Below are 27566 nucleotides of genomic sequence, written 5' to 3'. Positions count from 1 at the left end.
AGAGCCAAGAGTTCAGTTGAGCTGTCAGATTCCTCCTCCAGATTCCTCAGCCTGAGGGCCGCTTCGCCTACTCAGCAGAGGGGTAAGTGGTGAGCTCCCATTCCACCCACTTAATCTCAGTTCTGCCATCCTAACCTTTGCTAGACCAGGTCGTGCTCTCTACCACCCCCAACCCCTGCACTGAAAGCTCCAGATGGGAACTCCCTGGCCCTTGGGTATCTGGTCACTTAGGAACTGCCTTAACCGCTCACTCTGAAGGAGCCTGTGGTCACCTGGTGTGTGGCAACCACGCTGACTCTTCACATTTGGGGAAAATCCTGGCTGGTTCCTTCTGGAACTGGATCCCTTGGGAGGGGATGGCCCTCTGGGCAGAGCTGCCCTCCTGGCTAGTAACTATGTAAGTCACAGTCCATTTCTCCCTCCAGGGCAGAAGGCACCTGACCATGACCTGTTACAGGAAAAATCAAGACTCTAGGAGGTGACTGCTCTCTTCTGGGAAAATGCAAAGGGCCTGGTCTGGAATGTTCTTGTCCATAGTCAAGAGCTCAGTGTCCTGGGTGCCTGCATGCTTTGCCCAGGTCAGGCAGGGACTGGCCCCAGGGCCGGGTGCATAAAACCCTGGGGATTGGGGGAGAGCCTGGAAAGGGTGGAGCGAGTCCAGGGCCCCAGGAGGAGCAAGCTGGTCCGTTAGGAGGTGATGAGGTAGGAAGCGAAGGGTACCTAGTGCTGGGAAGTCGGTCTTTTACTCAGCAAACTCAGACCAGGGTAGGGGGCACCTTCTGGGGCTTCCTGGGGGCCTGAAGGGAGGGGAGGAAGGAGGGAATTAGGGGAGGAAAGGAGGGGTCGGAGAGAGATGGGTGTAGACGAAGAGGGCAGGGGAGGTGAGCACGGACGGGAGCAGAGAGGAGTGTTGGCGAAGGTGGGAGAATGGGCAAGGAAAAGGGGAGGGAGGGGAAGGGAGGTGGGGGAGAGGAGGAGGCAGGAGGAGAGAGGGATGGGAAGCGAGGGGCGGGGAGCGAAGGCGGGAGGGCGGCGAGGGGGAGGAGGCGGCGGGGAGCGGAGCGGGGGAGGGGCCTGCGCGCCCGCCCCGCGCCCTCCGTCCCCGCGCCGGCCTCCGCGCCCTCGCGCGCCCGCAGCATCCCGCGCCGCCAGGCCCGCCCACGTGGCCCCCTCCCCGAGCCCTTAGGCCTCCGCCCCGCCGCGGCCGCCATTCCTGGCGCGGTTGCTCGCCGGGCCGGCCCGCCGAGAGCCGCCGCGGGCAGAACGCGCGCTCCAGGTAAGCCGGCGGAACCGGTGCGGGAGGAGCTGGGCAGGTGCGCGGGGGCGGCACGGACCAGTGGCGGAGCCCCTTCCCTACACCCGGGACCCCGGGACCCCGGCTCCTCCTTGGAGCGTCCTCCTTGGACCCGCGGCCCCTCCGGAGCCCCCTCCCGGGCTCTCTCGGACCCCCTGGACTCCTCCCCGGGTCCTCCCCGGACCCTCCCGGAACGCCACCGGGCCCTCCTACCCGACCCTTCGTCCGAACCCTGGGACCCCAGGGTCTTCCCCGGATCCCTCCCCTTCCCGGTTCCGGCCCGGCTCCGGCGCGCAGGTGGCTCCCCAGGAGCGGGGGTGCGGGCGCGCTGCAGACCCGGACTGGGGAGGGGGCGGCGCACTCGGCCAGGCCCCTCTCTCTGGCCGGCTGGGGTCGGGTCCCCGGGGTCAGGCCGGCTTCGTCTGGCCCGGCTGCGACCGGCCAAGCACAAGGCCCCCGCCGGCTTCTATTTCGGTCGCAGAGGCCGTGGCTTCTGTGCGCCGGATGCAGCGCCGGGCACTCAGACAGGTGGGGCAGGTCGGCCGCGACTGCCGTGGTGGCCGTGGGCACTGCAAGCCTCAGATTCCCTTAGGTTTGGGGCTGCATTATTCTAGAACCCCACGGAACCGCAAGCCATGGCCCAGGCTGCACCTGTTGCAGCTGCCTAGTGAACTGCGAGGGCTGGTTCTGCTGGGGGTGTTTACCAGCAGGAGCATGCAGAGGAGGGTTGAGCAGGCAGTTCACCTCTTTATTTACGTGATTTAGCATTTTGGAGGGTGGTTGGGTGAATGGGAGTCGGTGGATGGTCAGGTCACTTCGGATGAGGCCTGTGTGGAGAGCCCGTCCCTCCTTTCTGGAGCATTTGCCACATGAAATTGTTCTGCTTTTGTTTTGAAAACCTCACTGTTGAGCACATCCCAGGCCCGTGGGTGGCCAAGCCCTTCTGGACCTGGGGCTTGTGGCCAGCCATCTGACCCTGTTGAGTCTTTTGAGTCCACCAGGCGCCACCAAACGGAAGTTTCCTTTCCAGGGGGTGAAGTGACACCAGTGGCCTGTCACCTCATATGTGCCCCAGGCCTGGGGCCTTCCTACTGGCTGCCCAGGCAAGGTTATTTGGGAATGTTTACTGTGTCCCAGAAATAGGCAGCCTCTGTCAGCGCTTGGAGAAGATCTTGGTAGAGATGATAATGCTCTGATTGTCACTTTGACTGTTGGTGTCTGTGCACATCATGTCTTGGTAGTTGTCTGTGGAGGGAAAAGAAAGCAGGCCTCAGGAGAGGGGCGGGGATGGGGGTGGTGATTCTGTGGACATGGACTGTCCTTCCTCCAGGAATGATAGACCTTCAGACCCATCCATAAAAGTCTGTGTAGTCCATGCAGCCAGTAAGACAAAGAAATAAAGCTGCTCTGCCTGGCATCCCTTTGCCCCTTGTTAGGAGATCTCAAGCTGGCATGGGAGTGAGGGACTCCTGTGAGGAGCACACTGCCTCCCCCTAACAGCTTGTCTGTTTGTCTGCTCTCCAAAATAGAAACATTGAGTCCCTCCATCTATGGACGCCTGACCAACCCATCCACTTGACTGGCACACACAGTCTATTGAAAGTGCATCTCCATGGGTGGCTGAGGTCTTGGCAGGTGGTGGCCTGCTTTTGGGCCAAGGTTTGGGGTACATGCATTGACCATGCTGCCCCAGCTGTCCAGTGGATCTGGGGCCCGGGAGATGTCCTTGGTAACATCATCCACTTGTGGATAGTCCAAGTGGATTGTGTGGTGCAGATGTTATCCAGAGCTTCTCTCCCCATACCAGGCCGTGTGTGCGTGTGGCCAGTGCTTGGGAATGCATACTAATGGCTGGCCTGGAGGGGAGGAGGGAGGAAACGTTGGCTGGTGCCAGCACAACAGCACAATCAATAATGCATTGCGAAGATCAATGGTTTCTCCATCCCTTCACTGTGCTTCCAAAGGGAGCCTGTCCAGAGAGGCTTGGGTGTGGCTAGGAGGGTGGCAGAACAATCTGGCTCCCTTATCCAGAGTATTGAGCCCTGAGCTACAAGGCTCCTGGGCTGGTGCTGGGACCCATGTTCCCCCTCAGGGCGTCACTACTCTTCCTGGGTTAGCTCTGCACACCTTGTCACTTCCTGATTGTTTTGTCATTTACAGCAACCTCCCCCCTCATGTTACGAATTTGCTTGGTTAAGAGGACTCCTGGGAAGATAGCTTGACTGTGCTGTGCCTCCAAGTCCCCCTGCTCAGGCTGATGCACCCCGTTTTCCCAGCTCCCAGCTCTTTCAGACTGACAGCGTTCTGATGGCTGGCACTCCAGGATCCTCGCTAGGAGAAAGGCTGTGGTGTGCAGTTTGCAGCTGGTGCCGGTTCTTTCCCTCTTAGTGTTGAGGTCCATGAGGAAGAATAGGCTAGGTGAGGAGGAGTGGGTCAGGGGCACTGGAGGAAGGTCTTCTTTCGCCTTGGCCTTGGTCTGTTGTCCTGGGGTTGGCAGGTGTAGCCGGGCAACTCTGCCCGCGCCATCTCCATCCAGGGCTTTTGCTGCCCCTGGATGACTCAGGGCGTAGCCCAACAGCGGGGCTGGTAGGGCAGACTCTTTAGGGACAGGTTTTGCTGGGGACTTATGTGACTGCTGTCAAGAGGCAATGCAGGAAAAAGTAAAGATTTGTTAGGAGGAAATACCTGCTGACTCTGCTACTGAGGAGGTGAGCCAGCGGCCTCCCCTGAAGCCAGGGTGGGGTTACCGGCCCACCCATCCGCTGGATCTTTGGGATGAGCAGATCAGCTGCTCTGCCTTGTGTGGCTTCCTTTCCAGCTTGCTGACCCTCCCTGAGTGCATTTGCATTTACATGGGGTACTCCCTTTGGGACAGGTGTGAGCCTTGGGGGACCAGGGTACTGTCACTCCCTTTAAACTCCCAGGAGTAGTCCGCGGTTGCGCAACTGCACACCTCCCTGGTGCTGCTTCTAGACGGCTCCATGAGATGGTGGGCACTGGACAAAGCCTGACCCACAGCTCCCGACCAGATCCACATTTGATCCAAGATCACAGCTTTCAGAATTGGGCTGCCTGTGAGACAGCTGGATGTTTGTTGAGCGAGTGATGCTTCTAAGGAATTCCTTAATGGCAGCAGTGTGGTTATGTTAAAATGATCTTTACTCTTTAGCAATAAGTCTCAACATTTGCTGAGGAAGCCCTGAGGTGTTGGGGATGTGCCCCTGGTGGGGGGGGGGGGGCAGGGGTTGTCTGTGGAGGACAGCTTGGGGTCTGGGTGAAAGTACCTGGTTCCTCATTCTCTTCTGGCCACTCGTATATACTTTTGAGTACTCCACGGTCGAAAGTTAACAATAATCTGGGAACCCCAGTCCCCCCACCCCCAAACAAGCCATTGAATCTTTTATTTCATGAAACAACTCAAGTTTTTCTTTAAAGATGTGCCAATCTGTGAAGTGAAAACGTCACCCTGTGATAGTCAGCTTTTGATCACTAGGACTAAACACCTGGAAAGACAAATTAAAGGAGAAGAGCTTTACTTTGGCTCCCAGCGTCAGAGGGTCCTGTCTGCTGGCTGCCCCCTGCTGTCAGGCCTGTGGTGAGACGGCACATCATGGCAGGGCAGGCAGGGCCTGGTGGAGCAGAGCTGTCACCTCATGGCGGCCAGAAGGCAGAGAGCAGAGCGAGGAGGGGGCTGAGGACACCCCAAGGTCCCCTTTCCTTCAGCTGGGTCCTACCTCCTGCAGGTTCCTCTGCCTCCCTGAGTCCACACCAGTGGATTAATCCACTGAGGAGGTCCGAGCCCTCGCCCTCGTGGTCCGGCCAGTTCCCCAGAGCCCCACCTCTGGACGTGGCTGCACACTTCAACACAGGAGCCCCTGGGGGACAGTCCAGATCCAAACCCTGACAACCCCTTGGTGTAGAATACCTAGAATGATCCTGTTCACAGGCAAGTGGATAGGGACTCAGGCGTGGAAGTGTTCACATGCGCATGTGCACATCACACTCTTCCCTGTGTGTCTGGAAGGACACACCGTGTATCGGGCAGGTAATGATGGAGCATCTGTGTGCACTCGGACTAGGGCCAGGCCCTGGCCCAGGCTCTAGGGACACAGCTAGCAAGGGGCAGGGAGGGGGCTGTGAGTGTGTGTGCTTGAAAGTGTGTGTATGTGTGTGAATGAGTGAGAGTGTGTATAGGTTAAGTGTGTGTGTGAGAGAGAGAGAGAGAGTGAGTGTATGAGTGTGAGTGAGTGAGATCTGGGGTGAAGTGAGTGTGCTTGTAACCAAGCGTGAATGTGTGCAAGTACATGGAGTGTGCATGTGGAAGTGGGAGTAAGTGTGTAAGTGCATGTGCAAGTGAGTGTGTCGGGGAGGGAGGGAACCTGTGCCTTGTCCCGTCTACACACATCTGTACGGTCGGTTTCTGTTACATGGAGTTATTCTTGTAATTACAAAATCAATCTTAAAAAAGGCGTCTCCACGAGGTCATCTAATTTTCTCAGGGATTTTAAATAGAAGTTGGTTTGTAGAAACTGGTGTTCCTACACAGTTAATAGCGGATGATTTGGCTTACATCAGGCAATCAATGGATCAGTCATTATTGTGCTTTGTGGGCCCTCTGATATCTTACCCTCAGCAGTAGGGGAGATGGGACGAGGACCTGAAATGAGTGACAGTGTCACCTTGCCACACAGGAGTCGACTGGGGCCAGCAAAGCCAGGTCTGAGCCTGGCCTGGGTCCCCCGCGTCCCATCCTGCGCCTGGGGCCTGTTCCTGCCTTCTCAGTGGATTTGAGGCTCCCCTGTATAACATAGTAAAAGATCTGTCGGGCCACCTGAAGCTACTGACCACCAAGAAAAAAAAAAGATGCATTAAGCGTAGGTGTCTGCAGAGTGAAGAGCAGAGGTCGCTAGAAATTCTGATTTCTTTCTTTTTTAAAAAAAAGTTTTCCTCGCCTGTTGCAAGAACTTGGAGTTGCGAGAGTGTGATCTGCTTTGATCTGGAGTCTGGCTGCTTGGCCCTTTGGTCGGTGCGTGTCCTATTTGTGGGAAGGACAGTATGTTCCCAGTTAGGCCAGCGCTTGGCTACCCATTCTGAGTGTGTGTTGGGAGCTTTTGTTTGTTGTCTTTGTCATTGTCATTGTTGTCGGCCCATTTTCTGGGGTCCAGGAGGGCCCAGCAGTGGGTGCTGTGGTGTGGCTCTCAGCTTAGCTCCTCTAGGTTGGGCTCGAGGTCACCAGGGAGGCTGTGGGTGACGCGCAGCCTCTTAACCCATTCAGACCATTCTGCACGTCCCCCTCCTTCGGGGGAGTCTGGTCCCAGGACCTCACTACTATGGGCCCTGGTAATTGACCTCTTTGTCGTATTTAGTCCCCACTTATCCACAGGGACACCTTCTAAGACTCCAGCAGATGCCTGACCTCACGGGTGATACCGAATCCCACGGAGGGCAGTTTTTTCCATACGTACTTCTCTATGATATAAAGTTTTACTTATAAATCAGGCGCGGTAAGAGATTAACGACAACATAATAAAACAGGACTGTTGTGACAGCACACTGTCTTAAACCTGGCGTGACACTCATGAGTCGTTGATGGGGCTGTCCATCACTCTTGGAACCCGGTGGATTGTGGATAAAATGGAAAGCACAGAAAGTGAAGCCAGAGATGAAGGGGCTCCACCGCACCTCAGAGGGTCTTTCCACCTCGGAGTCGCCTGCTACATGGAATTCCTCTGCTCCCCCAGCAAATGTTTCGTGGGAACTGGCCCGAGAGAGCAGGGAGCCAAGAGACAGAAGGCCCTGCCCTCTTGGAGCCCAGGTCAGGTGGACAGACACACCTGAGGTGGCTCTTGAGCTGGGGAAGATGGCGTGGGACCCAGTGGTCTAGGGGCATTTGCTGGAAGACGGAGCATGCTTCTGGGGTGTGATTCCAAACTAGCAGATCGTGTTCGTGGGCACTTGTCAGAAAGGCAGCGTGGCCGAGCTGGGGGTTCTGGGTGGGACCAGCAGTCTGCTTCACGAGACCTGCAGGTGCAGTTGAAGAACCAGAGCACCAGGATACCTGCCCTCGGGAAGTGAGAGCCCACATGGGGGTGGGGCAGACCCCGGGGCGGGGGTGCTCGGTCCAGCGGCATGGGGAGGGGGAACATGCGCCAGCCACTGTGACCAGGATCCAGGGCAGCCTTGGAAGTCTCCACCTGGCAGGTCAGATGAACCGGCCATTCATCTTTCTCAGGATTCCTTGCAGTAGAACTGAGTGGCGCCCCCAGGGACCATCTAGCCTGAGCATCCCCTGCAATTCCCTCTTGCCCTTGGTACTCACTCCCCCTCCACTGTTGATGTGTTTAGATTAGATTATTACAAATTTGATTTGTTTCTTCTTGATTTTCGGAGTGAGAGCACACAGTAGTCCACCTTTGCCCTGGGGGATGTGTTCCAAGACCCCAGTGGATGCCTGAGACCATGGATAGTACCACGCCCTGTGTGTACTGTTTTTTCCTATGCATGCGTACTTATGGTAAAATTTAACTTATGAATTAGGCACAGAAACAACATGATTAATAATAAAATAGAGCAGTTATAACAATATATGGTGATTTTAGTTATGTGTATTTTCTGACAAAATACCTTCTTAGCAACCTCAGCATGTGATCTTTCTTCTTAAGTCTGGGACTTTCATCTTCTTAAAAGGAGCATTTTATGACTTCTCGTTGACATGTCCAGATTGCTCGTGTCCTCACTCTTGTGATTTGGGGCCATCATGAAGTGAAAAAAGGGGCGCTTGAACACAATCACTGCAGTATCGTGATAGTTAGTCTCATCACTGAAATAGCTGCTGAGTGATTAACAGGTGGGTAGCGTGTACAGGGCGGATACGCTGGACAAAGTAATGGTTCACTTCCCGGGTGGATGGGGTGGAACAGTGTGGAATTTCATCAGGATGCTCAGGATGATGTGCACTTGAAGCCTCATGAATTGTTTATTCTCAGAATTTTCCATTTGATATTTTTGGAGCCTGATTAATTGTGGGTGACTAAAAACAAAACTGGGGATACGGGGACTGTGTTTTATGTTCTTTTGTGTCTAGTTCCTTTCATTCCGCGTGATGTCTTTAGGTTCTTCTGTGTGTTGCTGGGTATGTCTATACTTTGTGTCTTTTTTATTGTGGAATAGTAGTTTATTGTATGGTTGAACCATGGTTTATTTATTCCCTTATTGGTGGATGGTTGAATTGTGTCCTATTAAAAGGTTATGAGCTGAAACTCCACAACAGAAAGACAAATAACCCATAAAACACGAGTAAACGTAGCTCCAGAGAGGATGCACAGATGGCCAAGAAGCATGTGGAAAGATGCTTGGCATCGTTTGTCACAAGAGAAATGCAAATCAGAACCACCACGAGATGCCACTTCACACCTCACCAGACGGCGTTAATAAGAACAGGAAAATCGCATGTCGATGAGGGTGTGGAGAATCCAGAACCCTCACGCGCCACTGAGGGGGAGGGGTGACGGTGCAACCATTTTGCCAGACCGTTTGGAGTTTCCTCAGAAAGTTAAGCCTGGTGTTACCCTGTGACCCAGCGATTTCACTTCTACTTCCAAAGAGATTTCTACTTCCAAAGAGTTGGAAATGGACTCAAAGAAAACTTATACCCCACGGTTCATAGTAGCAGTATTCACAGTAGCCCAGAGGTAGAAACCACCTCCTGTCCATTGCTGGATGGACAGGTAAGCAATATGTGGTGTATGCACCAGTGGAATAGTATTTAGCTGTAAAAAGGAGTGAGCTACTGAGGCACACCACAGAGTGGATCCAACTTGAGAGCATCTTGCTGAGCGAAAGTAGGTGTTCCAAAGACCACCCGGTATGTGATTCCATTTTTATGAGGTGTTATGAATAGGCAAATCCGTAGGGACGGGAAGCGGGTTTACAATTGCCAGGGAGCCACGAGATGGAATGGGAGTCATGCTTAATTGTATGCAGTTTCCCTGTGAGCTGATGAAGGTGTGGAGCAGTTGATGGTGGTGGTTGCAGAACATTGTGGATGCCACTGAATTGCATGCTTTGAAATGTTAAATTTTATGTGCATTTTACCACAGTAAAAAATGCCATGAGCATTCGCAGGCACACGTTGATGCATCCCTTCATTTCCATGTCCCTTGGGAACTACCTGGGAGTCGGGCTGCAGGATCTTGTGGTGAGTGCACAGTTTGCTCTGTGAGAAGCTGGCACGCTCCCCAGAGCATCCGTCCTGCGTTCCCTCTGCTTCCAGCCTGAGAGCCGCAGTTGGTTCTGGTTTCACGTCTTTGCCAGCACTTGCTGCTGTCCGTCTTTTCATCGTCTGTTCTGGTGGGATTGACATAGTGCTTGCCCTCTGACATTTGAGTTGTGCATTTTCTCCTGAGCTTATTAGCTGGGAATATTCTTCGGGGAAGTCTCTGGTCGGACCTATTGCACACTTCTTAGTGGGATCATTTGTCCATATTTGAGTTGCAAGAGTTCTTTACCTGTTCTGGATTCAGATCCTTTGTCAGATACTTGTATTTCAAATATTTTCTGTCGATCTGTGTCTTGCCCTTGTTTCCTTAATGCCATCTTTGGAAGGGCAGTTCTTTACGTCTTGGTGAAAGTCCAGTCGTTTTAATGGTTCATGTGTTTCGTTTCCTGTTTAAGAAATCTTTCCCTAACCCCTTCCCTTGTTATCAAAATTTTCACCTGTTTCTCTCTGAGAATGTTGTACTCTTAGCTTGTATGTTTGAATCTATGGTCTATTTCAGATTACTTTTTAACGAGGAGGTGAGGACGGAGATCCATTGTTTTACACATTAGTATCCAGTTGTTCCAGCACTGTTTGTTAGAATAAACCCGTTCTGTCTGCATTGAAGTATCCTGGCATCCTATTGAAGAGTAATTGGCGCGATCCGTGTGACTTGGTTTCTGGATTCTGTCCTGTTCTTTGTGGCTCATTCCCCATGGGGCTGGGGACCATGTCCTCTCAGGACTATTCCTTTGTAAGGACGCTCTGAGTTAGGTCATAGGACGGTTTCAGTTCTTTTGCAAAATTGTATTGTCAATTCCAGATCCTTCTCATTTCCCTCTAGATGTAAAATGTTGGTCAGTTTCTTACAGAAGGCCTGCTTGGATTTTGATTGGAATCACATTAATGCCTCAAGTTCTTTTGGGGAAAAATCGACACTGTGGCAGTATGAGTTTCCTGACCATTGATCACTGCATTTATGTCATATTTTCATCTTCCGTAATTATTTTTTTGGAGGGGGGATACCGGGGATTGAACCCAGGGGCACTTGACCACTGAACCACATCTCCAACCCTCTTTTTTTTTTTTTTTCCAGTGCTAGGGATTGAACCCAGGGCCTTATACTTGCAAGGCAAGCACTCTGAGCTATCTCCCCAGCCCCCGCAACCCCGTTTTTTTTGTATTTTATTTAGAGACTGGGTCTCTCTGGTCGCTTAGCACCTCACTTTTGCTGAGGCTGGCTTTGAACTCGTGATCCTCCTGCCTCAACTTCCAGAGCCCCTGGGAGTCTTCTGTAATTTCTCTTAGCATGGTTTTATGGTCGACAACTATACAGGTCTTGTAAGTGCTTCCTAATTTTTGAATGTTATTTTAAATGGATTTTTAAAAGAGTTTTTCCATGTGTTCATCGCTGGTGTGTAGAAATCCAGTTATTGTTGATCCTCTGGCCTTTCCAAACCCACTTGCTTAGCTTTTCTGTATCCCATAAGATTTTCCACTCGTGACCCTGACTGTGATGCTGAGAGTTCCCTTTCCTCCTTTCCTTCCAGTGGGAATGCCTTTTCCTTCCCCTTCTTCTCCTTGATTGCCTGGAACTTCAGAACAGGGTTTAACAAAAGTGGTGAAAGTGGACATCCCTCCCTGCTCCCCACCTTGGGCAGAAAGAATTTATTCATTTATTTATATATTTTTGTCAAATGTGGTATTAAATGAATATTTTACTTAGAAGCTTTTTATGAGGTTGAGGAAGTTTTTAATTTGCTGAGAATTTTTATGGTGGAGAGATGTTGAGCTTGATCCTTCGCTTTTTCTGTGTTTACTGAAATGATTATGTGGTTTGGCTTGTTTTGTCTGTAAGTAGGGTGAATCCCATTGATTTTTCCTCTTCAGTACTAAGAGGAAACCGGGGCATCTATCTGAGCTGCATCCACCGCCCCTTTTATTTGCGTGGCCCCTTTTATTTGGGTCTCATGGCCCAGGCGGCCTCCTGTGCAGCTGGGTCTGCAGGTGCCGCTCCCGCCCATCCTGTGAGCTTTGACTTGGGTAAGAATCGTGGAGCCCTCAACAGATCAAGGTGGGGGTCGTCCCATAATTCAGAAAGTGTCCGTGGGCCTCTTTGGAGTAGCTCTTTTCCTCCAGTCCTGGCAAGATGGGTTCATTTTCTGGCTATAGAGGATTTTCCAGAATGTCACATGGGGGGAACCGTGCAGATTGTGGCCTCCGAGGCCGGCTTCTTCCTCGGCCTCCTTGCCCAGGCGTCTGGGCAGCCTCGGAAGCCATGAGGTCCGCGTTCATAGTGGCGCTGGTGCTTCTCAGTGGCGACTTGGATATGTGACGTGAAGCCCCGCACCAAGCCATGCTGCCCATGTGTGGCATGCGCGGCGCGTGCCTGGTGGTGACGCGGGTCAGGGTATTGTAGAGGTTTTAAGCATGCAGCGCCCTTGGCATTGAAATGTGAATGAAGGCGGAATTTGGTTTATCCTAAACAATCATGGAAGCCAAGAAGCAGTTATTGAAAAGAGTATTTTTCAGTGTTTGTAGATGGAAATTGCAGATAGTGACTGCGAGACAGTTAGGTAGGAGGTGGTATCACGATACTCGTCAGTCTTTGAGAACGCTGGTGGCAGGTGTGCTTCATGGATGGGAACTGGCAGGACACATCAGTTGACCAGTCCATGGAGCAGCAGGAGTGAGGCCCACTGCCGGGGCTCTGTGCTGTCCCCGGCTGGTCAGAGGAGGGCTCCCGCTTGCTTCTTGGGTCTCGCCTGCAAGATGAGATCTTGGATCTCAGATTTTCTGCAGGAACACTCGTTGTGGAAATCAGAAGGGAGATACCAAAGGAAGAGGCGGACAGGCATGCCTCCAGGTCTCTGTCACACACACACAGCAGACGCGAATCACACAGCATACACGTCCCATGGCGCCCACAGGTCACCACCGCCCCTGCACACACACACACACACACACACGCACACGCGCACACACACGTTTACCACACCACATACACACCACAGCACACACCAGTATTCATCCCGCACGCCTCACACCCCCGCCCACACCACACTGCAGACATTGGTACCAAACACAAACGCCCCCTGCCCCGTGCCCCAAGCCACACACAGCACACGTTCATAGACCACCCCATTCACAGAGCATGTACATGCTACACGGAAACACACAACACACCATACAACACATGCCATGTTCATGCGTACGCATACTGCACGCACAGACCATGTGCACTCTGCACTCACCGTGCATATAAGCACCCAGGTACACACACCCCCTTCACACACACTGCAGCACACATGCCCAGTACCACTTGGACACGCCTATCACATGCATACTACACGCCACGCACACCCAGCATGCACACAGGCACAAGCAGGCACGCATATGCACACAGAACACACCACAGAGCACCACAGCATGCACACACACACAGATACACACACACTCACACTCATATCGCACGTCTTGGGAGTCCTGGCATGCCTGCCAGACTTGTCACACGGACGAGCCTTGTTGGCAGAGTGGGTGACATCTGCCAGCGCGCTCTGCTTTAAAGGGCATGTTGTGAGGAGCGTGCCAGCGGCACCTGCCCTCCCACACACGGCGAGGGCAGGAGTGTGCGGGCCTGGTGCCACGAGAGGAGGTGGGCTTGGTGGGCGTGTGCCTTGGGAAGTCCCCTCCCTGGCCCCAGTGTCCTGCAGGGCCGGTTAGAAATGGGCTTGGGGTTGACCAGAAGCCCCTGGGTAAGTGGGGTCGGCCGGCACCTCCTGGAGGTGGGGACTTCGAGGTGCCGTGACTCCTGTCATATCCCTTCTTGGCAGAGTTTGTCTTCGGACACACATGAAGTTCACTGTCATGGAGCCGAGCCTCAGAGAGGTTTCAGTGCATGCAGAGTGTTGCCCAGACGTTTTTATTAGAATGCGAAAACTTCGTGACAGCCAGGAAGCCTGGCTGTGTAGGTGTCTAGGCTGGCAGCTCTCGGGCCTGACAGTGACCCACAAGCATCTTGGCACATGCACACTCGGGTGCACTCACGTTGGCACGCTCGCCCACACACACCACTACAGCAAAGATTTGTTGGTAACAGTCACCCTTATCTGTACAGGAAAAAAACTGTTTGCACCCCCAGTTGAAAAACACTGAGCTCCAGGTGGCACCTGGCTCCGAGCTGCTGCACGGACACTTTAAAATCCTGTGGGGTCAGCATTCGGGATCTGTGCCTTGTGCCATGTGTGTGGGGGCTGACTTCACTGTGGCTCCCTCCCCCTGGCTTCCCCCCTCTCCTGCTCCTCCTGGGGTTCCTGAGCTGCGTGCTGCCTGCTGCGGGGCCGGGTTTGGACTGCACACCCAGCACAGCGGGGCAGGAAACTGGGTCAGAGCAAAGCCCTTGAGCAGGCGGAATTGGATATCTGGTGTGTTTGAAAACCCGGGCAGCCGTGGCTCAGGTTGCAAGCGTGGACTCCTGTGAAGCCAGAGGACTCAGCTTCCTCTGGCTGCCCGTGTGAGCAGCGGCCACCTCCCGTGATGTCAGCGAGGACGGGTCTCTCTGGGTGGGTCCCCCCGTCCACAGCTCTGTCTAGCAAGGAGTGATTTTTGCCAGCTCAGTAAAACCAGGGAGGTGGAGAGAATGTGATCTTTAAAATAGATGCCAGTCATAGAAGGGCCTGGAAAAACAAGCCTTTGGGGAGTTACAGACCCCCATTTATTTATCAGTACCTGCTCGGTGACTCCACGAACCGGGGGCACTGGCTTATTTCAGCTGGAAGAGACCGTCATGTATAATGAGCACATTCACTTCTGCAGAGAAGATGGAAGTCTCTGCTTAGACATCTCGCTGCAGAAAGGAAGAACAGAGAATCCAAAAACGCTCTCCCACCTCTTCTCTGCAGAGAGGGAACCCGGAGGAGCCTGCGTCAGCATTCTCAGAAATAAACGCCGATATCATTCGGAGGCTTCTGCCCAGAGGTTCTGTGTCAGGACTGTGCAGACGCGTTTCCCAGCACTTTTGTGGTTGGTGCAGATGGAGAGACGCTCTCCCAAACACAGCTGCATTTACCACTCTCCTGGCTGTGAGTCCGTTCTTGCTGGTGTCACCCTCTCTGACCTACTGGGCAGGGGACCTCTTTCTTGCTCCAGGAAGCAGAGCGTGGCTCCTGCTACATAGAAGATGTTTCCCGCCAAGTGATTTTTGCAGGCTTGGTGGGGTGAGTGGCGTGGGCACATCCCCCTGGAGCCGGACTCTTGATGCTGCGGATAATGCCTTACACATGTGGCCTCCTTGTCTTTGGATTTTGACACTTTAGAGTACCTGTCTGGTCAGAGCTGACATCAAAGGCAAATTTTGGGGGTCCAAGATTTTGGCCTTGCGGTTGTCTTCCACTGCGTAGGGCGATTCCAGTGTGGCCAATCCCCTGCCTCTCTGAGGTGCACATACTCTGCGTACTCATCCCAGGAGAGCAGCAGAAATCAGGGACAGCCAGCAGGCAGTGGTGTCCAGTGGGTGCTGTGGCTGTCCTGAGTTTGCAGGACCTGGGGTCTCTGACCTGAGAGAGGCCACGTGGCTTCTTGCTGCCTACTCCTCCAGTGGCCTGAGTCTGCCGCTCTTCCTGTGGGTTGCCAGAGCTTTGCAATGGGTCACCTTGAGCTCAGAGGCCTCTCTAGCTTCCTGTCCCGGCTTGAAGTCGAGGGCAGGTCGTGACCCTGAGACTGCAGGGTGGCCTGGAAACCCTCCTGCATAATTTCACGCCCGCCTTTTCATCTTCTGACTCCTTTCCCTCACACTGAGAGGCCTGCAGAATCCCCCCGGAGTGCATCTGGTCTCAGTGCCCAAGGGCTCTTCCTACTGAGAGGCCATCGTGGGGTGTCCAGTGTGAGGGCACGCACTGCTATTCCCCTGCCCCTCATTGCCAGCCACCAGCCCTCCGGCTGATCTCAGCAGTGTTTACTGTGACTGGTTCTACTCTGTGCACGTCAGATTCTGCCACGTCTTCACGTGCCACTTGGCATCTGAGTGTGACTCACATTCGACTCACAGAGGGCTTTTTCTTGCTCTGATACTTGGTACAGGTTGGCCATCCCTAATCCAAAAGTCTGAAATGCTCCAAAATCTGAAACATCTTGAGTGCCAGCCTGTTTCCACAACTGGAAAATTCCACAGCACGAAACTTTTATGCTCAAGATTACTTGAGATATTGTCCAAAGTTACCTTCAGGCCACATGTGTAGGGTGTATATGAAACAGATGGATTTCGTGTTCTAACTTGGGTCTCATCCCCAAGATATCTCATTAGGCATGTGCAGGTACTCCAAAATTGAAAGAAAAAAAAAAAAAAAAAAAAAGAAAGAAATGTAAAGCCCTTCTGGTCCCAAGCAGTTATGGTTTGGATGTGAAGTGTTCCCCAGAAGCTTATGTGTGAGACAATACAAGTATGTTTGGAGGAGAAACAATTGGGCCATACCCTTTACTTAATGAGTGAAATAATCCCTGATGGGATTGACTGAGTGGTAACTGGAGGCAGGTGGGTGTGGCTGGAGGAAGTGGTTCATTGGGGGTGTGGCCATGGGGTACATATTTTGTATCTGGAGAGTGGAGTCTCTCTCTGCTTCCTGATCACCCTGTGAGCTGCCTCCCTCTGCCACACTCTTCCGCCATGATGTCCTGCCTCACTTCGAGCCTAGAGGAATGGAGCCAGCCTTCTATGGACTAGGGCCTCTGAAATGGTGAGCCCTCAACTAAACTTTTCCTCCTCTACAGTTGTGCTGGTTGGGCCTTTCGGTCACAGAAGTGAAACAACTGACTAAAACACAGCAATTTGAGCAAGGGAGGCTGACCTTGCGTCCCATCATGTGGGTGTGCCGTAGCTGTGCACATTTATATGCGACGCACACATGCATACACACATACACACACGCATACACACACGCGCATACACGTGCTGCCCATTTGGATTCCAGTTTGGGACCATTATGAATGAGGCTTCTGGGTATTTCTGCACACAGGTGGTTTCAGTCCTCGATCCTTAGGGACAGCAGGGCTCTCAAGGGTTTATGGCTGAGCTTCCGGGGCGGCCCCTTGCCTGTGGGTGGTGGTGCTCACAGCCCTGGTCTCAGAGCTCACAGGCGGCCCTGTCCCCTGCCCGCTTTCAGCCTTCTGCCTCTGTGCAGGCCTCTGAACTTGCTCCGCTACCTGAGGGCCCCAACTCTCCTCTGGGCGCTCGGACTTCCCCCAGCCACACTCTGCACCTTGCCCACCTCCCCCGGCCCAGGGAGGCGGGTGGCGGCCTCCCTGCCCTGGTGTTCCCGTGCTTCACTGTCCTGTCCTGCCACTTGGTGACCTTCAGTTGGCTGCCATCCTCCACTTCAGGAGCATGTGGTGTGGGGTGTGCAGGTGGGACCCGGGCCTCCATGACTGCTGTAAGGCTGCCGGCAGGACAGCAGGCAGGATGTGGCCTTCCCAGTGAGAGAAGGGTGCAGTACCACCCTGGGGGCCAGAGAGGGACACGATGTCCCCAGTTCTGGAGGACAGAAGTTCAAGCCAAGGTGTCAGCAGGGCTGTGGTCCCCAGAGAGGCCAAGGGACCATCTTTCCTGGCTCTTCCAGCTCCTGGGGGCCCCAGGCCTCCCTCAGCTTGCGATAGCATCACAGCAGTCTCTGTCCCATCCCATGGCCGACTCCTCTTTGTCTCTTCCATCCTGGGTGTCTCTTCTGGGGACACTTGCCATTGGTTTAAGCCCCTCCAGGATAGTCTATTTTGAGGTCCTTTGCCAGATCACATCGGCAAAAGACCCTTTTTGTACATGAGGTCGCAGCCACAGGCGGTGGTGGTCCTGTCCCTTCAATCCCCTCCAGCACAGAAAAAGACAGTGGAAACCCTCCCTGGAGCTGGGCCCAGGCTGGTGGCCCTGGGGGTGGGGACGCCGGCTGGCAGGCAGGCCCCTTCCCTGGGAGGTATCTCGGCCAGGCTTTATCAGCCGGAAAATGGAAACTGTGGATGCTCTTTGCTCCGGTGGGAGCCGTGGAAACTGCTGACCGTTGACTCAGAGGGGAAACAGGAAAGGAGTCTTCTCTCTGCTGCTGCATGTCAGTTTTTCTCCATGGGGTGGGGGGCTGGGGCCGTGCCTCTCAGTCATGTCTCTACAAAAGTGCATGTTGAATCTTCAGTGGGACAGGAAGCGAGATGTGCTGACTCACTTTTTCTTTATTTTAATGGCATTTTTATTGTTTAAAAAATGGAGAAAGAAAGCAAAGAGCTTCCTCCTCGTGCTGGGTCAGTGCCATGGATGGCGGGCCTTTCTGGGGTTGTGTGTGCACGTGTGTGTGCACGCGTGCATGCACCATTTTCAGAGATGCAGCCATGCACACTCCGACAGGCGTGCACACACAGAGTGGTGGTCACAGAGTGTGGGTTTGCAGCTTACTTAGTCTCTTTCCACTGGGTCATGGTTCTGTACCATGCAGGAAGCTGTGCCTGGTCCTGGGAGGACCTGCACCCCAACCCTCCAGCCCCTGGAGGTGTCCCCAGTCGGCCACACCCCGACCATTTTTCTTGGTGCATATTGCTTTTGTTCAGGCATGGTCAGCTTCTGGCCACCTGCCCAAGGGACATGTAATAATGGCCTCTGTGAATAGCAGAGTCTGAAAAACAGAAACTGGTGTTGTCAGTGGCAGGACTGGCGTGCACGTGTGTGCATACGTGTTCACACGTGACTGTGTTCTTGTGGGTGTGCATGTGCGAGCCCCTGCCTGCACAGTCCAGTCCACAGTGCACAACCAGCTGGAAGTTGGCATTCTGGAAGGTTTTCCTGGACCCAAAAGGTGCTGCTCATCAGGCGGCAGCTCTTTTATTTTCCAGAAGTCTGAATTATATTTTCAGCCAAAAGATTAAAAGCCACCCTTGCTCCTCCTTGTGCCCCTAACTTGTCTAGAACGACGACAGGGCGGGGGAGGGGGAGAGTCAACGCAGTGTCACAGACCACGTGTGGTTTCTCTGGGAGTCAGCTCCTCGGACTCCGGTGACATCGGCTGAGTGTCCCAGCCACATGCTACACATGTGGCCAGATCGTTCGTGGACACAGCCTTCTGTGGGGCTCCCTGTGCTCACTGTTCCCTGGGACATCCCTGTGTGGTCAGGTTCTGCCGTGAAGAGGAGGGCACAGGACTGGGGCCTCTGGAAGCCAGGGTTGGCGCCTTCATCGGGTCATGGATTGACTTTATTAGTCAGAGTCCACCAGACGTTGAGCCAGCAGGGAATGTGCTACAGAGACGAGATCGATTGTAAGGAGCTGGCTCACGGGATTGTGGGGCTATAAGTCCAGGCTGGGCAGCAGGTAGGAGAACCATGGAAGAGCTGCAGCTTCCCTGGAGGCAGAATTTCCTCCTCCTTGAGGGAGGCCAGCCTTTATTCTTTTTGTAGGCCTTCAATTGATCAGATGTGGCCCTCCTACGTGGTGGAGGGTCATAGGCTTTGTTCTTTGTCTCAACTTAAAATATTCATCTCATTCGACAAATGCCTCCTAAAATCATCAAGAATGATGTTTGACCAAGCGTGTAGGCACCATGGCCCAGCCAAGCGGACGCGAACATTAATCCTCACGCTGGTCCACCCTCCTGAGTGCCTGGACCACATGACCAGATGTGTTTCAGAGAGATGCACGGGTGCCTCCTGGTGCGTAGAACAGGGACATGCCCATTGGTGGAAATGTGTCCCCTGAGCAGGCAGGGCTTGTAATTCATCCCCACGGCGATCCGAATGGCATCGCTCTTGGCGAAGGCTGGCATTTCTTGCATTCTGGTGGCGGCTGAGAACCCAGCTCCGGGGCCTGCTGGAAGTGGGGCCTCACACCCCAGCTGACCTTTTCCTTAACTGGGACTGGTGTTTCATGCCGGTCACTCTGCTCCCATATTTAGGCACAAGGGATAAACTCTGTAGGCACCTCCGGAGTGATTCCTGGTGTCCTGCCCCCCCCCCCCCCCCCCCCCCCCCCCCGTTTGGCCTTGGCTTCCTGCTGGGGTGGCGGTGCTCAGCCAAGCCACGCAGAAGGCCTTGGGCTCTGCCTCCCTGATAGGTCCTTCTTCTGGGAGTATATGCATGCATGCAGGTGGTGGTCTTGTCATTTCCCTCCCCTTTGTGGACTGCCCAGTTGGCCTCCGTCTGCCGGCTGCACTCTTATCAGATGTCTATGTCAGACTGTTAATTTGACAATAAATTATTCCTGAGACAGAAGAAGCACAGCCTGGCATTCTGGGACCGTCCAACGTCGGCGAAGTTCTGGACGGGAGCTGCCCGAGGACCAGGAGAGCAGAGCAGAGAGGCTGTGGGAGGCCCCAGCACCGGTGGGATGGAAAGCTTTCCTCCTCCTCCGTCAGCTCGACCCTGGAGGTGAATGGACAGTGGATGAGCGAGTGATGGTGGAGCTGCTCAGAGGCTGGGGCTCAGTGTTGCTGGCCCTGTGGTAGGGTGGGTGTCTCCGGCCCCATGCCAGGGCTGTCACCTGTGCAGGTGGGCTGAGGAGCAGGCTCTTGTGCACCGACTGGCAGTGGGTCAGTGTGTGGTCCACGTCCTGTCCTGTCTGAGGCTCTGAGGGTTGATGGTCTGAGGGCCTCAGGGCCCCAGAGGCCCGTCCTTGTCCACGGGCATGTGGGGGCACAGCCCTCAGTGTCACCCACTCACCAGCCTCGGGGACTTCCTGCCAAGCCTCTGTCTCATTGTTTCTCAGAAAACCAGGTCTTTCCAGGTAGCTGGGACATGCCGGGGTTTGTGACTGGCCTGTCGTCCGTCTGCAGGTTCTTCCTGCAGTGCTGGCAAGGCTTTGGGTACACCCTGCACCTGGCCCCGAGAACTTCCCCAGGGTGTGTGTCCAGTGACACTTGAGTCTGCGTGGCCATTTTTGGCTGGCCTGCAGCTCCTCTCCCTCAAGGTCCTGACGCGAGGGCTGCTGTTCTTGGAAGTGCTTTCTGGTACTTTCAGGACAGCTGTCACTTAAACCTAGGATCTTCAGCTCTGACCTTAGCCTGACCTTTTACTGCAGTAAGTCTTGGCCAGGAGGACATGTGGGTGAGGCGATGGTCCGCCTGGCTTTCTTCTCCTCTTTGAAGGTCAGAAGACGCCTGGGAGGTCAAGCTCGACAGTGAGGCATGATTGAGCCCTTGTCCTCGGCCAGCATGATCTGGTAATTGTAAAACATGAAAAGGTAATCAAGTGTCCCCGTTGAAAAGTTAATAATCCACAGGTTCTGAATCCACAGGTCCCACAGATAACTCAGAGCTTCTGACCATAGAGAAAGGAAGAGAAATCACTTGAAGTGCAATTCACGTAGATTATTTACTGGGTTCTTGCATCTGTGTATACAGAGAGAGATGGCTGGACAGGAGGAACTTAGAGACAGACGCAAGGATCGGTTTATGTTTATTCGTCTTATTTGGATTAAAATGCTAGTGGTTTCTTAGCCTCGGCCTCAGACATGGAGTTTAAGTGGAGGTTAATCACTGCTGACTGCCTGGGTCACACAGAGTGGGGAGTGAATCAGGCTGTTTATCCTCAGCGTTTACTGGGGCCAGGTGTCTAGAATCTGCAGTTTGCGCTTGGACGTCTTTGGAGTGAGGTGTCTTGGGAACCAGGGGTGGGAAGGAGCCTGGTGCCTGGAATGTGCAGAGCGCCCCTGTGCTGGGGAAGGGACCCTACCCTTCAGGTCCCATTGGGATCCGAAATAACCACTGCAAGTGCAGGGAAGCCCCACTTCCCTGGGGAGCACCCCATTTCTCTGGGTGATCTCTAGGGAAAACCTGAGGAAAAGTGTCCCAGCTTCTGTAACTGAATGGTTGGCCTGGAATCTTTCTGGTTGTCCGTTGTCCGCACTGATTTCCTTTTGAAGGTTCTGGTCTGCCCAGATGTGGTACAATGGTCTCCCTTTATCTGCACGGGATGCACTTGAAGGTCCCCCAGTGGGTGCCTGGAACCATGGCTAGGATTCAGCCCTACTCATATTGTTTTATACATACCTGTGATAAAGTTTAATTTGTACATTAGGCGTGGTAAGATATTAATAACAATAACTAATGATAACAGACCAGTTATAACAATGCACTGTAATCAGAGTTATGTGAAGGTGATGTTTCTCTCTGAAAATATAGTTTTGTACGTTTTAGAAATCTCTGCATGTGATCTTTTTCCTTTCCTTAGGTTTAACCTTTTTAAAGGAAGCACTTGAACAACTTCTCTTTGGCATGAGAATTGCTGGTATCACTATTCTTGTGCTTTGAGATCATTATTAGATAAAATAAGGCATAGTTGAACAGAAGCAGCATGATATGGAGACAGTCTGATAGCTACAATGACTACTAAGTGACTAACGAGTGGGTAGCACATACAGTGTGGATACACTGGCAAAGAAATGATTCACACCCTGGGAGGGGACAGGAAAGGATGGTGTGAGGTTTCATCATGCCATGAAAAAATGGTTCATAATTTGCAACTTAGGAGTCATTTATTTCTGGAATTTTCTATTAATATTTTTTGGCCGTGGTTGACAAAGCACAAAAAGCAAAGCTTCAGATAAGGGGAGACTACTGTATGGCTAAAAATTCCAGCTGCTTGTTCAGGCCTGGGGTATATTTTTATTAGTTTTTGGTTGCTTCTGTCTCTGTGGAAAGGAAAAAGCATTATTCTTTTAAAAACAAAAGGATTGGACAAATTGGAGGTTTCTGTTTCCTGTGTGAGCACAGCATTGGAAGCCCCTATCCTGTGTGTAACCTGAGCCAGGAGCACAACATGCAGAGGGAAAGTGTGGAACAGTGTCCCTAAACAGCTGGTCTCAGATACCTGGAGAGGGTGACAGAAAGGGATTTTAGCTTTTTGTATTTTGAACTGTTTTATTTTATATACAAACAATTTGTAAATCTACTTTTCTGATGAAGAATTAAGGTTGTGTTCTTACTGTGGCAAAATATGCATAACAAAATGCACCGCCTTAATTGTGCTTTAGAGTAGGGTTCAGTTGTGCTAAGTGTGTTCACACTGCTGCCCTGAGCTTCCCCATCTGCCCAGACTGAAGCTCCGCTCTCATTGAACACCTCCCCTCGTCCTCTCCTGCCTGGCTCCCACCCTCCCACTCTCCATCTCTTGATTTGGACTGTATTCCATCTACCTGGAACCAAATAGTATTTATCCTTTTGTGACTGGCTAAAAGCAAAAGTTCTTTTTTTTTTTTTTTTTTCTTTTTTAATCGTCAAATGTTAATTTGAACTTACTTGTCCAAAATATGGTCACATCTGGATGCAGAGGTACAAGTGGGACTAGCGCCCATTTCTCAGGGAACTCCTGGGGAGCAGCCAGTGGGGTGCAGCCAGTGGGGTGCAGCCAGTGGGGTGCAGCCAGTGGGGTGTATTCTCCTCCCACCTTCCCAGTCGTCAGGTTTTGATTGAATCGCATCCCTATTTGTAAGTACAGATACAAGACAACCCAATTTAATTTTTATTAATTAGTCAGGTGTATTTAATCCAGGTAAAAGGCCTTTTGGTAAAGGAACCTGGCTTTGGTTAGACAGGTAGACAGATTAAGAAGTGGCTCCTTGTTATTTCTGAATATATTAAATAAAATTAAGACTTGACTTTTGGTAAACGTATGTGCAGGTACTGAGTTAAGTAGTTAAATATACCGAAAAATATTTTTCCCTTTTGTGCGTGTCATGTGCCAATGAAATCACATAACAGGTAATTTTATTCTTTAAAGGAAAAACATTGGTAGATATGTCTTTATGAAAGGACAATACGCCAGTTTTAATGTAAGATTCTGTTATGATGCCTTTCATCCCAGGTGAAATTTACCCAGAGGGGATCACATCTGCTCCTTTCTGGTGACATACACGGCACCAAAAGTAAGGGCATGTAAAAGACATTTCAGTCAAATTGATGCTGTCATTTACTTTCTGCCTTCTTTTCCTTTGGTTTTATAAAATTAATGCTCCGCAAGGGATTATTTTGGCAGGCATTTCTATGGGTTTTGACACAGGTGTGGATCTGTACACCCGCCTGCAGTCAGGACACCGAAAACTTCCATCCTCCAAAGACGCGTCCCTGTCGCCTGGCTGTGTGTTCACCCGTCCCCCCTCGCCCGCCTGGCTGCTGACGGCTGCTGGCCTGTCAGTCAGTCTGCCTCCACCTGCACAGCTTTCCTTTCCAAGACCGGAAGCATGCGGCGCCAGGCAGCGGGGAGCCCTCTGGCTCTGGCTTTCCGCTACCACGTGCCCTTCAGGTTCCTTCGAGTGGTGTATCACTCAGTAGTTCTCTGTTGTGTCCTTGAAGAGTTGCTGTGAACATTAGTGCACAAGCTTCTCTGTGAGCCTGTGGTTTCAGTTGCTTAGGATAAACACCTAGGAGTGGGGTGGCGAGGTCATATGGTAAATGTGCATGAGAAGCTTCCCGAATCCCTTCCACGGTGGCCAGTCCCTCCTCTGCACCCTCAGTGCATCCTCCCCATGCCTGATACGACTTGTCTTTATTTAACGTATATTATGTGCACAGTGTGTCTTGTGGTTTTAACATGAATTTCCTAATGACTAATAATGTAGAATGTCTATTTGTCATCTCTGTGTCCTGGTAAACTATCCATTCAAGTCTTTTGCTTTTTTTTTTTTTTTTTTTGGTACTAGGTATCGAACCCAGGGATGCTTGACCCCTGAGCCGCATTTACTGCCCTCTTTCATTTTTAATTTTGAGATGGGGCTTCACCAAGATGCTTTGGGTATCACTAAGTTGTTGAGAATGTCCTCAAACTTGTGATCCTCCTGCCTCAACCTCCTGAGTTGCTGGAATTACAGGCGTGCACCACCATGCCCAGTCTTTTGCTCATAATTTAATTGGGCTATTTTATTCTTATTGAGTTCTGAGAGTTCTTAATATATTCTAAATACAAGTTCTTTGTCAGGCATGTGATTTGCAAATACTTCCTCCCAGTCTATAGCTTGTCTTTAAATTCTCTTGATTCTTTAAATTCTCCCAGAGAAAACAATTTTAATAAAGTTCAATTTATAACTTACCAATTGTTACTAGAGAATACATAGGCATATATCTAATTTTGTGTTATTAACCTTGTTCTTTCTGACTTGGCTAAAGTCACATTATTTTCTAAGAGCTTCTTTTTGACAAAAAAGTTCCTTGGCATTTTCTGCAAAGGTGAGCATGTTTCTCTGGGTACGCCATTTCGTTTCTTCCTTTCTAGTCTCTGTGCCTTTTATTTTTATTGCTTCCAGTGCAATACTGAGAGGTCATGAGAGAGGACGTCCTCACCTTATCCATGGTTTTAGGTGGAAAGCATTCAGTCGCTCACCATTGAATATGATGTCAACTCTGGGTTTTCATAAACACCCTTTATTGGATTGAGAGAGTTCCCTGTCTATTCCCAGTTTGTTGGGAATTCCCCCCAACCCCCATGGTGTAGGGGATTGAACCCTGAGTGCTTTATCCATGAGAGATCTAGCCCTTTTTATTTTGAGACAGGGTCTTGCTAAATTGCCAAGGCTGGCCTTGAACTTGTCTCAGCCTCCTGTGTTGCTGGGATTACAGGCACATATCACTGTGCTCAGCTTGTTGGGAGTTATTTTTGTTTTTAATCGTGAGTGGAGGGCTGGGGATATAGCTCAGTTGGAAGAGTGCTTGCCTTGCAAGTATAAGGTCCTGGGTTCAACCCCCGGCACCAAAAAAAAAAAAAAAAAAAAAAAAAAAATCATTAATGGATGTTGAATTTTCACATTTTTTTCTATATAAATCGATATGCTTATGTTTACTTTTCCAGTTAATATGGTAGGTTGCATTTATTGACTTTTGAATACTGAACCAGCCTTGCATTCTGGAATATACTCCTTTTGGTTTTGGTTTTGGTGTATTATTTTATGGATCATTGAATTCAGCTTGCTAATATTTTATTGAGGATTTTTGCATCTATGTTCATGAGGGATGTTATTCTAGAATTCTTCTTGCACTGTCTTTGACTTTACTATCAGGATAATGCTAGATTCATTTAAGCTGGGAAAAGTGTCTTCCCCTCCTACTTTCTAGAAGAGATTCTCGATACTTCTTGTTATTTCTTCCTTATCATATTGAATAGAATTTGTAATAAAACCTTCTGGGCCACTTCAGATTTTTTTTTCCCCTGAGGGTTTTTAACTACATATTCAGTTTCTTTAGTGTTTATAGTATTGTTGAGGTTGTTTGTTTTATCAGTGTGCGTTTTGGTCATCCATAGTTGTTGAGAAATGTGATCTTTCTCTCTAAGTTGTAGATTTTATGTGCATAGACTTGTTTGTAGTGTTCACTTTTGATGTCTGTGGGTTCCGTAGTGATCGTTCCTTTGGTTCCTGATATTGGGAATTGGAAATGTCTTCACATCCTGGGACCTTAGGTTTAATGTGGTCACCACCTGCCAAATTCTCAGGAGGCTGGACCCCCTTGGTTTGCACGGGGCTCCCTGGGCAGAAACAAATGAGGCTCAATAGAAAGAGCATGGGAAGTCCTGGGGCAGCACAGATGTCCAGGACTGGTAAGTTTATACAGGGCACCTCAGTGACCTGCATGGCTTTGGTGTCTTCACGAGGGCCCGGTGGCTGCCCAGGAGCAGTTACACATTGGGAGAATCTGCCTGGCTTTGTACCAGTGTGAAAGGGATCTGCAGCCTTTGAGGTCCTGGAGGGTGGAGGAGGTTTCCAGCCCTTGGTCATGGTGTTTGAGGTGACTGTTGCCAGGTGTGTTAACGGTGCAGATTTGTTTATGTTTTCAGTAAAGATCACAGTGGGTCTACTTGAACACCCCCGGCTGAGTGGGGTGGCGTGCTTAGTGTGATCCTTAAGCGGAGGTCGTTTTGTTTTCACTTGGTGAGATCGAAGGTGATTGACAGCATGTCCCTGTGAAGTGCTCTCTTCTTTTGTCTTAGGATGTAGATAGTTTTTGGAATGTCAGAGTTATGGATTTTTTTCCCGACTGACATATTGCAGCATCTTCTTATGGGAAGGAAAAGGTCACAGCTTTTTGGTAGTTCTTCAAGGAAGATTAATTTTGCTTTATTTAATTAAAAAATCTGTGTCATGCTGGGCTTTAAAATAGGAGAGTGATTGATGAGCAATCCAAGAAAAGTAGGTTTCGCAAATGCACAGGGTTTGGAAATCCATGGGGACTGTGACGGGGGGAATGCCAAGCTGCTGTGACGGCCGACGCGGCGACTGTCCTGGATCTTCTGTGCTTTCCTGCAGGTGGCTGTGTCGCCTGCGGGCTGCACAGCCAGCGTCACTGCACAGGTGTGCCTTGGGCGTCCCAGTCTGGTTAGGCAGGAAAGTTCCAGGTGACGCCAGCTGGAGCTCCCACGGCTCTTGGTAGTGGGGCTGTTCTTCTGGAGTGAGGCTGGGAACGTGCCAGATGCTGGTCTCCCTGCCCCTTCCTCGGTCGTATCCATGCGAGGATTTGGAGGACTCATGACTTTCCTAATTATGATCCCAGCCCCCCATTTTGAAAGGTGCCCAGGTTTACTCATAGTACGAATCAGTCAAGGAGGGAAACTAAAATCAGCTCCTCCATGAGAGAGTTGCATTTGAATGTACATTTGTCCCTTAGTGTCCACGCACGTGGGGATTGGGTCTAGGCCCCCCTGTGGCCACAGATGACAAATCCCTCATGTAATGTGATGTAATATTTGCATATAACCTACGTGTACCCTTCCCTATACCTTAAGCCATCTCTAAGCCAGGTGTGGTGGTGCATGCCTGTAATCTCAATGACTTGGGAGGCTGAGGCTGGAGGATCACAAGTTTGAGGCCATTCCCAGCAGCTTACTGAGGCCCTGTCTCAAAATAAAAAATAACAAAAGGGCTGGGGCTGGGGATATAGTTCAGTAGTAAAGTGCCCCTGGAGTTAAAAAAAAGAAATCATCTCTAGAGTACCTGTAATACCTAGTGCAATGTAAATGCTATTAATCCTCGTTATCCCGGGTTGTTTAGGGAGTAACAATGAGGGGGAAAGTCTG

At 51.3% G+C, this 27566-nt stretch overlaps 1 protein-coding gene across 5 annotated transcripts in view; it reads left to right on the top strand.

Moving 5' to 3' along the window:
• Nucleotides 1–1051: 1051 nt before the first annotated feature.
• SEMA4D (semaphorin 4D) overlaps nucleotides 1052–27566 on the top strand; it is a 124061-nt gene continuing 97546 nt past the window's right edge. For 2 of the 5 annotated variants that reach the window (XM_079108723.1, XM_079108724.1), the window contains exon 1: nucleotides 1054–1276. The gene's annotated coding sequence lies outside the window, so the exon portion shown is untranslated. Of the gene's footprint in view, nucleotides 1277–15980; nucleotides 16283–27566 lie in introns of those variants that run through there. The other 3 variants (XM_079108722.1, XM_079108716.1, XM_079108717.1) reach the window with 3 other exon arrangements.

This window comes from Sciurus vulgaris (genome assembly GCF_902686455.1).
Source record: "Sciurus vulgaris genome assembly, chromosome: 13".
Classification (NCBI taxonomy): domain Eukaryota; kingdom Metazoa; phylum Chordata; class Mammalia; order Rodentia; family Sciuridae; genus Sciurus; species Sciurus vulgaris.
The sequence above is the reverse complement of the archived record's forward strand: the minus strand, read 5'-3'. Positions and strand labels throughout refer to the sequence as shown.